We start from the raw sequence: 11,344 nt of genomic DNA on the forward strand, positions 1-11,344 counted from the left end.
GGGAGGGGCCGCAGGGGTTGGCTGACTGGCCCTACTCCCAGATCCAGCCAGTTTGCTGGTCGCAGTAGGCGTCATAACAACCGGTCATTCCGGTCATTACAGCATTCTGGTTGCTGGCTTTTTATATATATAGATTTTATTCTATGCATATTATAAACTCCCTAATACATTGTTATAATTTTTGTTTTAAGCAGTCAATTATTTTCTATTTAAATAATAAGAAAAAATATTTTCTATTTACCCACATAGTTACCATTTCTAGTGTGCTTCATTCCTTTGGTTGATTCACATTTCCATCTGGTATTATCTTCTTTCTGCTTGAATGACTTCCATTAGCATTTCTTGTAGTGCATTTCTGCTAGTGATGAATTCATGCAGCTTTTGTATGTCATTCCTGGGTTCATTCATTCCTGGGTTCATGAAACATATTTTTGCTGTATGTAAAATGCTACAGTGACATTTTTTCTCCGGAAATATATAAAGATGTTGCTTTATTGTCTGTTTTTTGTTTGTGTTGTTTCCAATGAAAAAATCTATCATCCTGTGAACATAATTCTTTTCCACTCATTTGTTTGCTTTTAAGATTTTCTCTTAGTTGCCAGTTTTAAGTTTGATTATTGTAGAGTGTAAAATTGTGTCCCCTCCCTGCCCCCAGTAAAATGTGACCTTATTTGGAAATAGAGTCCTTGCAGATGTCACCACGTTAAGATGAGGTCATGCTGGATTCGCATGGGCCCGGGAGGCAAACGTGAGCAGGGCCCACAGTATCAGCAGTAGCTCTGTGTGCTGGCAAGAGAGAACGTCTTGGCTAAGAGCTGGGGCTGGAGATTATCTCTCAACAGGTAGTGATTGAAACCCTGTCATTTGGTGAGCTCCCTGATGGAGCTGGTTTCCTGGGAAACAAGCAGAGAGCAAAGCTTGAGCCCTGGGTTTGGTCCAGGATGGAGGGGAGAGAGGGAGACAGGCAGTGAGAGGCTGTGGTGTGGGAAGCAGGGCCTTTAAAGTAAGCCAGCCCAGGGCACGTTCCCTTAAATTTCTCAGCCTGAGTTTACTCGTTTCTAAAAAGGAGTTAAAAGGGGCCTTGAGAAATCAAGGAGCTATATGTGAACATTTCCTGTAAAGGACATCACTTTCTGCAATTGTTTTTTATTGAAGAACAAGAAAGCTCTAAGTAATAGAAACCAAGAATACAGAGAGGTGGGTGGGCCTACAGTCACCAAGGATAGAAGTGGGAGAGGCCTTTGAGGCCCCTTAATCTGACTTTCACACAGGAAGAAACAGCAGCCTCAAAGACATCAGGGACCTTAATATGAAGGGACTCATCTCCTACAGAAGGAGTCTGGGAAGAAAGGTTTCCCCGATGTCAGTCATTACACTCCTGGGATAGTTAGGAGGACGCCCCGTGTTGAGTAACAACACCAGCCTGTGGCACAGAATTTTGCATGTATTTAAGATGACACTTTAAGACCACCCCTGTTTGGCTGTTAGGAGGACCACACAATATAATACTTGGGAAATTAGGGGGAGAGAGAGAGAAACATCAATGTGAGAGAGACACATAGATTGGTTGCTTCCTGACCGGAGTTGGGGATGGAGCCTACGACTGAGGTATGTGCCCTTGACCAGAATCAAACCCAAGACCCTTTAGTTCTTGGGCTGATGCTCTAACCACAGAGCAAAACGGGTTAGGGCCTCAATCTCATCTTTAATCCCAGTTGGGGAACTGCCTGATTTGGTTCCACCTTTTTCAGCTTTGATCAGATTCCTTGTTTATCACCACAGGACTGCCTAGTTTCAGGATCATCAATCTCCTTTATTCTAGCTCAGAGGGTGCTAACCACAGAGCAAAACGGGTCAGGGCCTCAATCTCATCTTTAATCCCAGTTGGGGAACTGCCACCTTTTTCAGCCTTGATCAGATTCCTTGTTTATCACCAGAGGACTGCCTAGTTTCAGGATCATCAATCTCCTTTATTCTAGCTCAGAGGGTGCGTGGGGATTTAGAATTCCAAGTTAGTGCAAAAACAAAACAAAACAACCCCCCCCCCACACACACACACACAAGAAATCAAACAAACAAAAAAACAACAACCAGGAATTAACGAACAAGGTCAATATATCGAGATTAGATCTAACAAGGGTGTGTGGGGATTTGGAATTCCAAGTTAGTGCAAAAACAAAACAAAACAAAACAAAAAAACCCCACCCACACACACAAGAAATCAAACAAACAAATAAACAACAACCAGGAATTAAGGAACAAGGTCAATATATCGAGATTAGATCTAACATTCTTAGAAGACTTCAGTTCTTCACTCTAAACTGAATCAGAGTCTAATTAATTCCTGTGTGAAGGCACAAGCGCAGGACCTGCCTTGCCCACTCTGTCCCACGTGGAATTAATGAAACGGGAGCAGAGTCTCTGTCATCCTGTGCTCAATACCCTAGCTGGCTGGGAACAAGAAAGAATCAGGGCAGAGCTCAAATACAGAAGTGGAAAAAGAAGCAGGCTACACTCCCCAGGGAAAACTTTCTATTTCCTAATGTCTCCTGCCCCAAATAGCTCTGCTCCTCCCGATTTGTGTTTATGTGCTAGGCTCCTTTCTCTTGCAGCAGATGCCACCAGACTGACAGTGTCTGAAGTAGGTCAAGTAGGGCTGAGGTGGTGATGAATTGACACAGGCCCTCCAGCTAAGTGTGCCTTATCCTCACACCCCCTCCAGTTCCCTGGCATCTCAGGCTGGCCCCTGTCCCCCAGGACCATGGGGGCTTGGGGAACCCTCTGTCCAGCTCCAGGACCCTGGACTTGCAGGTTTCAGCCCTCTTGGCTGGAATGACAGAGTAAGGTAGAGCTTTATGTCTTCAGCACTTTTGGCATCTCCCTAATCCTGAGCCCTCTCATTCCACTCTAGCTCTGATGAAGAGATTATTTCAGAGGTCATTTATCTGTTTTCCACAGAAGCCAGAAAACCACACTGCCCTTCTAGTACTTCTATTACATTGGGGGCTGTTTCAAATGGACAGATAAGAGCTAAGTCAGGGCTCCGCTATGCCCAATGTGACAGCATTGGAATGGTGAGTAAGGAATAGTTTTTGCTGCCAAACAAACCTTATTTTAAACACCAGGAGACTGAGACTGAGAGAAATAAAAGGCTCACCCAGTGTAACCCAGTATGGGGCAGAATCCAGTGTCAAAACACAACCCGGTAATTCCTACTCCAACCCACTCTTTGCTACGTTATTTAAAATTTGCATTGCCCATGAGTACCTATCTCTTTCCTTACTGACCTCTGCTAAGGCTCTAGGTTCATATTTCTCCTTTTCCTCCAGGTGCCTTTTAAGAGGATAGTAATGACATGCTATGACTAATATTTCAGAGGAAAAACATTATATTGAAGATGGCCAACAGCTGTGTTGAAGCAAAAATCCTGATAATGGATACTGTAAAGGGGGGGAGGGGGGCAGGGAATTTTCCTTTCCAATGGATTAAAAACCAGTCTCTTAATTTCCACTTCTAGGTAGTATGCTGTAAATAATAATAAATTGGTATTCCCACTGTATCAACAGAAAAACCTGAATAATTTTTTGGAATCAGCATAAGAAAGCTATGAGAGCAGTGAGAACTAAAGAAACTAGATATTTCAGAGAATCAACACCGTTACAAAATGAGGTGATATTGCCAAGTTGCCCACATTTTTGTCCCTCCTCTCCCCTGGGGACATTTGCCAGTTGTCAATGCAGGCTGAGACTCAGACTTGGCTCAGACAGAGGCCATCACAGGAGCAGAGAGAAACCAGTAAAGCTCTCAGGTGTGGCAGGATCTGGAAGAGAAACCGGAACTTAAGAGGCCCCAAGTGCACAATTTCAAGCTGAATGAATGACTGGCAAGACGCTAGGCTAACATGAAGTTAAAGGACAGGAGTTGCCGTGCTGTCTCCAATGCTTAGGGAAGAAAGACCCACCACAGGAAGGAACCTGCCTCAAGATCACCACTCCTCTCCTCCCCCAAATAGGAGCCAGGCTGAAGCTCCTGAGGTGAGAAGCTGAAGATGTAGATGGGACTCCCCAGCTCTCCTGTGGACTTTCAAGGCTGAGGAGTTTAAGACCGGCCGGGCTCTCAATCAGGACGGCAAAGGCCATGCCTGGGAAATAAGGATCAGAGAGAGAAAGACTGAGCCTGTCTGAGGTCTGACTGCAAAGGCAGCCGGACCCAGCTGGCCTCTGACTGGATGGAGGTGATCAGCCCTTTATCAGCCAACATAGGGCAGGGGACTCTTCTCAGGTGGAAGCAACAGTCTGTGGATGGAACCTCTTTCTCTTTCCTTTTTCTAAATGCACAATGTCGAGTATTTGAATTACATTTAATTAAAATTGAATGTATTACATTTAATTAAAATTAAAAAATTAGAATGACTAACCTTACCAAAAAAGCAAGAAAATATACCTCACAGTTTAGACATTAACATTGTCAATATAGATGAAAAAGAAAACCAACTATGTGCCACTTACATGTTTTAAATATAAGAGCACAGAAAGTGGAATGTAAGAATATAGAAAAGAAATTATGGAAACACTGTCCTAAAGATGGCTGGTGAAGCTGTACTCATTTCAAAGCAGACTGGAAGGCATGAATCACATGGGATTCAGACATTGGAAGAACCAGACATGGAGCTTCAGATGAACCATAATAAATATTTTATTTATTTATTTATTTATTTTTTAAATATGGAACTCTTCACAAATTTGCATGTCATCCTTGCACAGGGGCCATGCTAATCTTCTCTGTATCGTTCTAATTTTAGTATATGTGCTGCCGAAGTGAGCACCATAATAAATATTTTAAATAGAATGGAGGGAAGGTGGACAGAATGAATGAAAAGATTCAAAATTGGTGAAGGGATTAATCAGAACAACAACAACAAAAACAACAACTCAGACAACAGTATGATGATTGCTAGAGGCAAAAAGACAATAAATTGTGATAGGAGGCTAGATTTGAGTGGTGAACACAGAATAGAATATCTATCTAGATGATGTATTATAGAATTGTACACCTAAAGCTATATAATTTTATGAACCCATGTCACTCCAATACAATAAAAAAAAATTAAGGAGTATAATTTATAAAGAATTGATGGGTCTTATAGAACTCAAAATATATAATATCTTAATGAAATTGTTGGTATCCACAGCATATTAGAGGCAGCAGAGCACAGAATTAGTTAACTGAAAGACAAGCCAGTGCTGAGAGACAAGAAAAGGAAATGTGCACAGCATTAGAGACATGTGGGCCACATTCACAGCATCCATCATATGTATAATTACAGTTTCAGAAAGAGAGGGAAAGGGCTGAGCTGAAATGAATATTTAAAAAATATCGAATGAGCATTTTTCAGAACTTAAGAACATCCAGCCCCCATGTTCAAGAAGCTCAGAGAATCTCAAGCAAACGGAACACAGAAGTAGTACAAACAGGCACATGATAGTAAAACTAGTGAAAACCCAAGACAGGAGGGGGAAAAAGCCACATTACCTTCAGGGGGGCAGCAATCAAAATGGCATATGACTTCTCAACAGAAATGATGGAAGCTAGAAATTAATGGAATGATATCGTTAAAGTGATGAAAGAAAAATAAGAGACAGCCTAGAGCCCAGCAAAATAGCCTTCAAAAATGATGGTAAATTGAAAATGTTTTGAAGCCAAAAAAAAAAAATAAAAACTGAGGGAATTTGATGCCCACAGGTCTGCATGGGAAGAATAATGAGAAGTAGAACTTCTGGGAGAAGAAATAATGACCCTGGGTAGAAATAAAACCCAAAAGAGTAAATATGTGGGTAAATATAAATGAATATATAGTACAAAGCAACAACTATAATGTTAGACATATAGAGCTAACATGCGCAACAACAATGGTAAATAGAATTCAAAGATCCTAAGCTTCTACCAGTATCAGGACAGTCTCCAGACAAATGTGTTGTCCCAGGAAAAACAAAGCAAAGAGAGAGACCCAAGATTGTACCACGACTCAGGGTAAAGCTCAGATGGTCTGACTTCACTTTCCTTTATACAGAGCAGAACTGACATGCGGTCTCTCTATATGAATTTGCTGCTGATACATATGAGGAAGGCATCGTTATTACCTATCTTCCTATTAAAAGCCAGAAAGCTAAGGCTTAGAGAAGTTAAATACCTGGGCCAAGGTCACATGCCCTGCAAGAGACATGGCCAGAACCAGAACATGCTTTTCCCAACTGCACCAAGTTTCCTGAGAGCAAGGCAAGAGCAGGTAATTTTCCATGCTCAGACCACACTGGCTTCTGCAGTCTTGAGTTCGCTTCCCTCATTTCTGAAAGTATTTCTTCAATTAGCAGTCAGCAGCCAACAGTGAGAACTTCAGGGAATAATGTTTCTGAGACAGCACTGCTGGCGGAAGCCAACTGGATTCAAAAGTCGATATGAGACCTCCTGGGCTCATGCCATCTGCTCTAATCTACCCCTTGTACTGGCTGGATGGTCATTTGGGAAAAATCTGTGCTCTGAAATTATCTAATTCTAGAGGCGCCTGGAATCCACCAGGAAGAAACATTTTAAACCCCCACCCCCACCCCGCCTCCCGCCCCAGCCGGCAGGGCACCAGGAGGCTCTGTGACTCCTTATCTCATGATACTGGTGGGTCCATAATCTCACTCACTGCTTAAAAACTTCCAATATTTGGGCTCCCTGGAAAGTCCCTAGGAATGACAACAAACAGCTCTCAAAGTTTATAGGACAGCACAAAGTTAATGTAATTAACACCAAAGTTAATCATTAAATGTGCATAGCAATGTCTGAATTGTTATCTCTCCATAAGAATTCTGGCTTTAAAAGTTTTAACAACTTTGTTATGATTTACATACCATAATGTCTGCTCACTCTAGGTGTGCAATGTCTTTTATTTTGTGTGTGTGTGTGTGTGTGGTTGTTGTTGTTTAGACGTTTATAGGTGTGCTGCCATCACTACAATCCAGTTTGGGAACGTTTCCATCATCCCAGAAAGTTTCTTTATGCTCCTTTGCAGTTAATCACCACTCCCACCTCAGCCTCTTCTGATCTGCTTTCTGTCTCTGTTAATTTGCCTTTTCTAAATATTTCATGTAAATTGACTTAAACAATAGGCAGTGTTATGTGTCTGGCTTCTTTCACTTGGCATCCTGGTTTTGACATTCATCTGTGTTGTACAACATATCAGAGGTTCATTCCATTGTATTGCTACATAGTATTCCAGTGTACGGATGAATATACCACATTTGTTTATCCATTTACCACCAGTTAATGAAAATCTGGGTTATTTCTAGATCGGGGCTCTAATGAATAATGGTGCTAAGAGCATACACATACATGTTGGGTAGATTCCTAGGAGTAGAATTCCTAGGAGTGTTGAGTGATACGTTTTTAACATTTTAAGAAATGCCAAACTGTTATCTTACATTACCACCAGCAAAGTAGGAAGGTTCCAGTATCTCCACATCCTTGCCAATATTTGTTATTGGATTTTTTTTTTTAATTATAGCTCTTCTGGTTGGTGTATAGTGGTATCTCATTGTAAATTTAATTTGCATTTCTCTAATAACTAATGATGTTGAGTATATTTTCATATGCATATTAGCCATTCACTTATCTTAACTAATGAAATGTCTACTTAAGTAATTTGTCAGTTTTTTTCTTGAAAGTTGGGTTGTTTTCCTTCTTATTATTGAGTTGAGGAGTTCTTTATATATTCTATCACTCTGGAATTTTTTATTGCTTCTATTACACCAGTGATTATGTTGTTCATTTTTACAAGACTAGTTGTCCTTCTCAATGTATATGTTGGGGTCGGACAAGGGTGATAATTCACCCAAGGTCGGCAGTCCTTGCACTGGCACTAACCTTGGCTGCAGCTGTGCCCAGGGCCTGATTGAGCACACAGCCTGGACTGCAAGTGCAGAGGACAGAGTTTGCCTCTTTCCATCTCTGTCATTAATCAGAACCATGCCCTTGAAACTGTGAAGGAGGGCCTATCTTTACATTCTCTTTGTGACTATCCAACCATAGCAACTGAGATTTTTAAAAAATGGGTCAAGGGGCCTTAGCCTGCATTTTGGAATCTCTCTTAGAAGATTGTTTTGGTCCCACTGGAAAAGACAGAAACCAAATTCAGGTGGAAAAGGTATGGCAGCCCAAATTATGTTATGCTAATTTAGCTATGAGGTGGGCAAGAGGGGCCCTTTCAGAGAACACTCTGATGTTTTGAACTTGGCTGGAGACAGATGTATAGCATCTTCTGGGGAGTTGGGGATGGAAGAGTCGTTCTTTCCCGTGGAAGAAAAGGCAGCAGCTACTACCCTCATTCACAGTGTTTTGCTTTCCCACCTCATCTCTAGGACTTTTCTATTCAATGGTTTCCTGACCCTGAATCTTAGCATCATTGTGCATGATCTATAAGAGACAAAATCAACATTTATGGGGGCTCTGGACCAGGTAGTAGATATGGAAGCAGAGGAGGATAAAGAACAAGGATCTTTCTGGAAACCAAGTCTGTAGGTCTTAGGGATGAACTGCAAACAAAGGGAGAGAAGCTGTATTGTTTCTTATTTCAGGAGCAAAAGAAAATTGAGAGCTGCCAACACCTTTGGAAGATGAAATAAGTTGTGGAAGGATACCTGTTTGGAAGAGAGGGAAGAACAGGCTTTCTGTTTCAGAGATCCCATGGAGGGATGCTCCACCCAAGCCTGTGGAGAGGACTCAGGCTGAAATTGGTAACTTACCCCAAGATCCAGGGGAACAATAGGCGTGGTTGTGGGTCCCGGGTTTTGTAAGCACCCCTCTATGTACATAATTACTTCAGGCACAACTAATCATATGCGAATCTCTCCTCACAGCCTTCACTGTGCCCTCGACCTTACTCCACAAACTGAGGGCACTGGGTTTTGAGGTAATACAGTGTTTAGTCACAGGGTTAATAGAGGCATCACAAAATAGAGTAACAAGATGGGCGATGGTGATAGAAGCAAATTGTACCCAGAGTCCGGCTCATGCATGTAGGGCCTTCCTGACAGGTTGGTCTCCACATTAATCCATACAAGGTAATTAGCCACCTTCGTGTACACTCCAGGCACATTCTTCCGGCCACAGCCCACTCCCCAGCTGACAATGCCCAGCTGGTACCATATGTTTTTGTCCTTTTTCTGGCAAACCAGAGGTCCCCCGCTGTCACCCTAGAAGAGAAATGTTGTTTGGGAATAGAAAGAACAGTAACAAGTTACTCCTATAGCCTATTGTATAGGCACCTGGTACAAGGCAAGAAACACTTACAGTGACTTTTGATGAGCAGACATTTTAAATTTTGATTAGACTCTCCAACTACATGGCTATGTTCCCAGATCTGTGACTGTCAGAAAGAGTGACAAGCAGTTTGGTCAAAAGCAATGATGATAAGTGACAACTTGGTCATAAAAGGAACATCCATCATCACCTTCATGTAGTTGTGTGCATTTATTTTAACATACAAAGAAGTGATTTGCTAATCCATGGTGCCTCTGAGCACTTTTTAAAATTTCAGAATTCTTTCAATTATCCCTCTGCCTTTTTACTTCAAAGCCACTTTCAGCCAGCCCATATTGCTCTTCCTGGATTGTTCACCACAGAAAAAAGTGAAAACAGAAACACAAAAATCCATTATGCCCCATAATAAGTCATTGGTTGAACACAGCAGGCATACCAACTGACATAGTATATGTAATTCCTAATTCCAACCATGCAGAGGGAACTCCTTAGTTAAAAGATTACACTGTAGTTTAAAACATGAAATTTTAAACAATTTACACTTTTAAAAATATCACTTCACATCTGTCCGAATGACCATCATCAATAAGTTAACAAACAAGTGCTGGCGAGGATAGGGAAAAATGGAACCCTACTACACTGCTGGCAGCAATGAGATGGGTGTAATCACTGTGAAAAAAAGTGTGCATTTTCTCAAAAAAATAAAATGAATTGCCATTTGACCCAGGGATCTCACTTCTAGGAATATATCTGAAGAATCCCAAAACACCATTCAGAAATACACCCCTGTGTTCATAGCAGCAGTTTTTACAGCAGCTAAAGTCTGGAAACTGTCCAAGTGCGCATCAGAGGATGAGTGGATAAAAAAGCTGTGGTACATCTACACAATGGAACACTATATGGCTTTAAAAAGAAGGAACTGTTACCTTTTGTGATAGCATGGGTGGACCTGGAGATTATTATGCTAAGCGAAATCAGCCAGACAGAGAACGATAAATACCACATGAACTCACTTATATGTAGAATCTAATGAACAAAATAAACTGATGAACAAAATAGAATATGAGGTAAGGATACATGGAACAGACTGACAGACATCAGAAGAAATAGGATGGGGGAGACTGAATGAATGAAGGTGAAGAGATTAGCCAAAGAACATATATGCATAGCTATGGGCACAGACAACAGTGTGGTAATGGCCAGAGGGATGGTTGATGGGAGCTGGGTGGAGGTGGTTAAATTGGGGGGTAGGGGAAATGGGTAACATCTGTAATAGAGTCAATAATAAATGAAAGAACATCATGAAAAAGATTGCCAATAATTAAAAACAAAACAGACATCATTGACATGGAAATTGAGGCCTACTCTGCCTTTTTATGCCCCCAAACCTTTTGGACCACTTTTTAAATTCTATTGAAGAATAAGGTGTCTTAAAAAAAAAAGTCAAAAAACTCAGATATGAAAAAATAACATGAAAAATCCCATAATTATATAAATAATTAAATTTATACATAAACACATGATAGTGTATAAGAAGAATGTTTTGGGTAGACTATGGGACTCTGTAGCAGTGGTTTCTCTGGGGAGTGTAAAAGGTAAACTGTGCGCCATCTTCACCACTTGAATTTTCTTTACCAGGTACTCAAATAAATAAGTGCAATAAATAACATTTGTAATTCCAGCCATGCAGAGGAAACACCTTAGTCAACTTTCTACATCGTTATGCATTACTATTTTACAGACATGGGATCAGGCGGCACATCTCATTTCATAGGTTACAAAGATTTACCTTTGAAAATATTAAGTGACTCAAAAAAGTTGAAAAGGGGCACCATTCAATAATATGCAAAAATCCTAATGAAAAACTATTAACAAGCAAACAAAAGAAAAACAGGACATGTGTTTGATTTCTTTTCACCAGAATGTTCTCATGAAGAAGTTGCTGTGCACATCACCTTACTTGGAACCAAACTCTCCTTTACCAGGTTCTTTGAAGTCACTGGAGAAGCCCATGATCTTTCTTTAAGATGAACTGCAATCC

The sequence above is a fragment of the Myotis davidii genome, unplaced genomic scaffold (genome assembly GCF_000327345.1).
Source record: "Myotis davidii unplaced genomic scaffold, ASM32734v1 scaffold524, whole genome shotgun sequence".
Lineage (NCBI taxonomy): Eukaryota > Metazoa > Chordata > Mammalia > Chiroptera > Vespertilionidae > Myotis > Myotis davidii.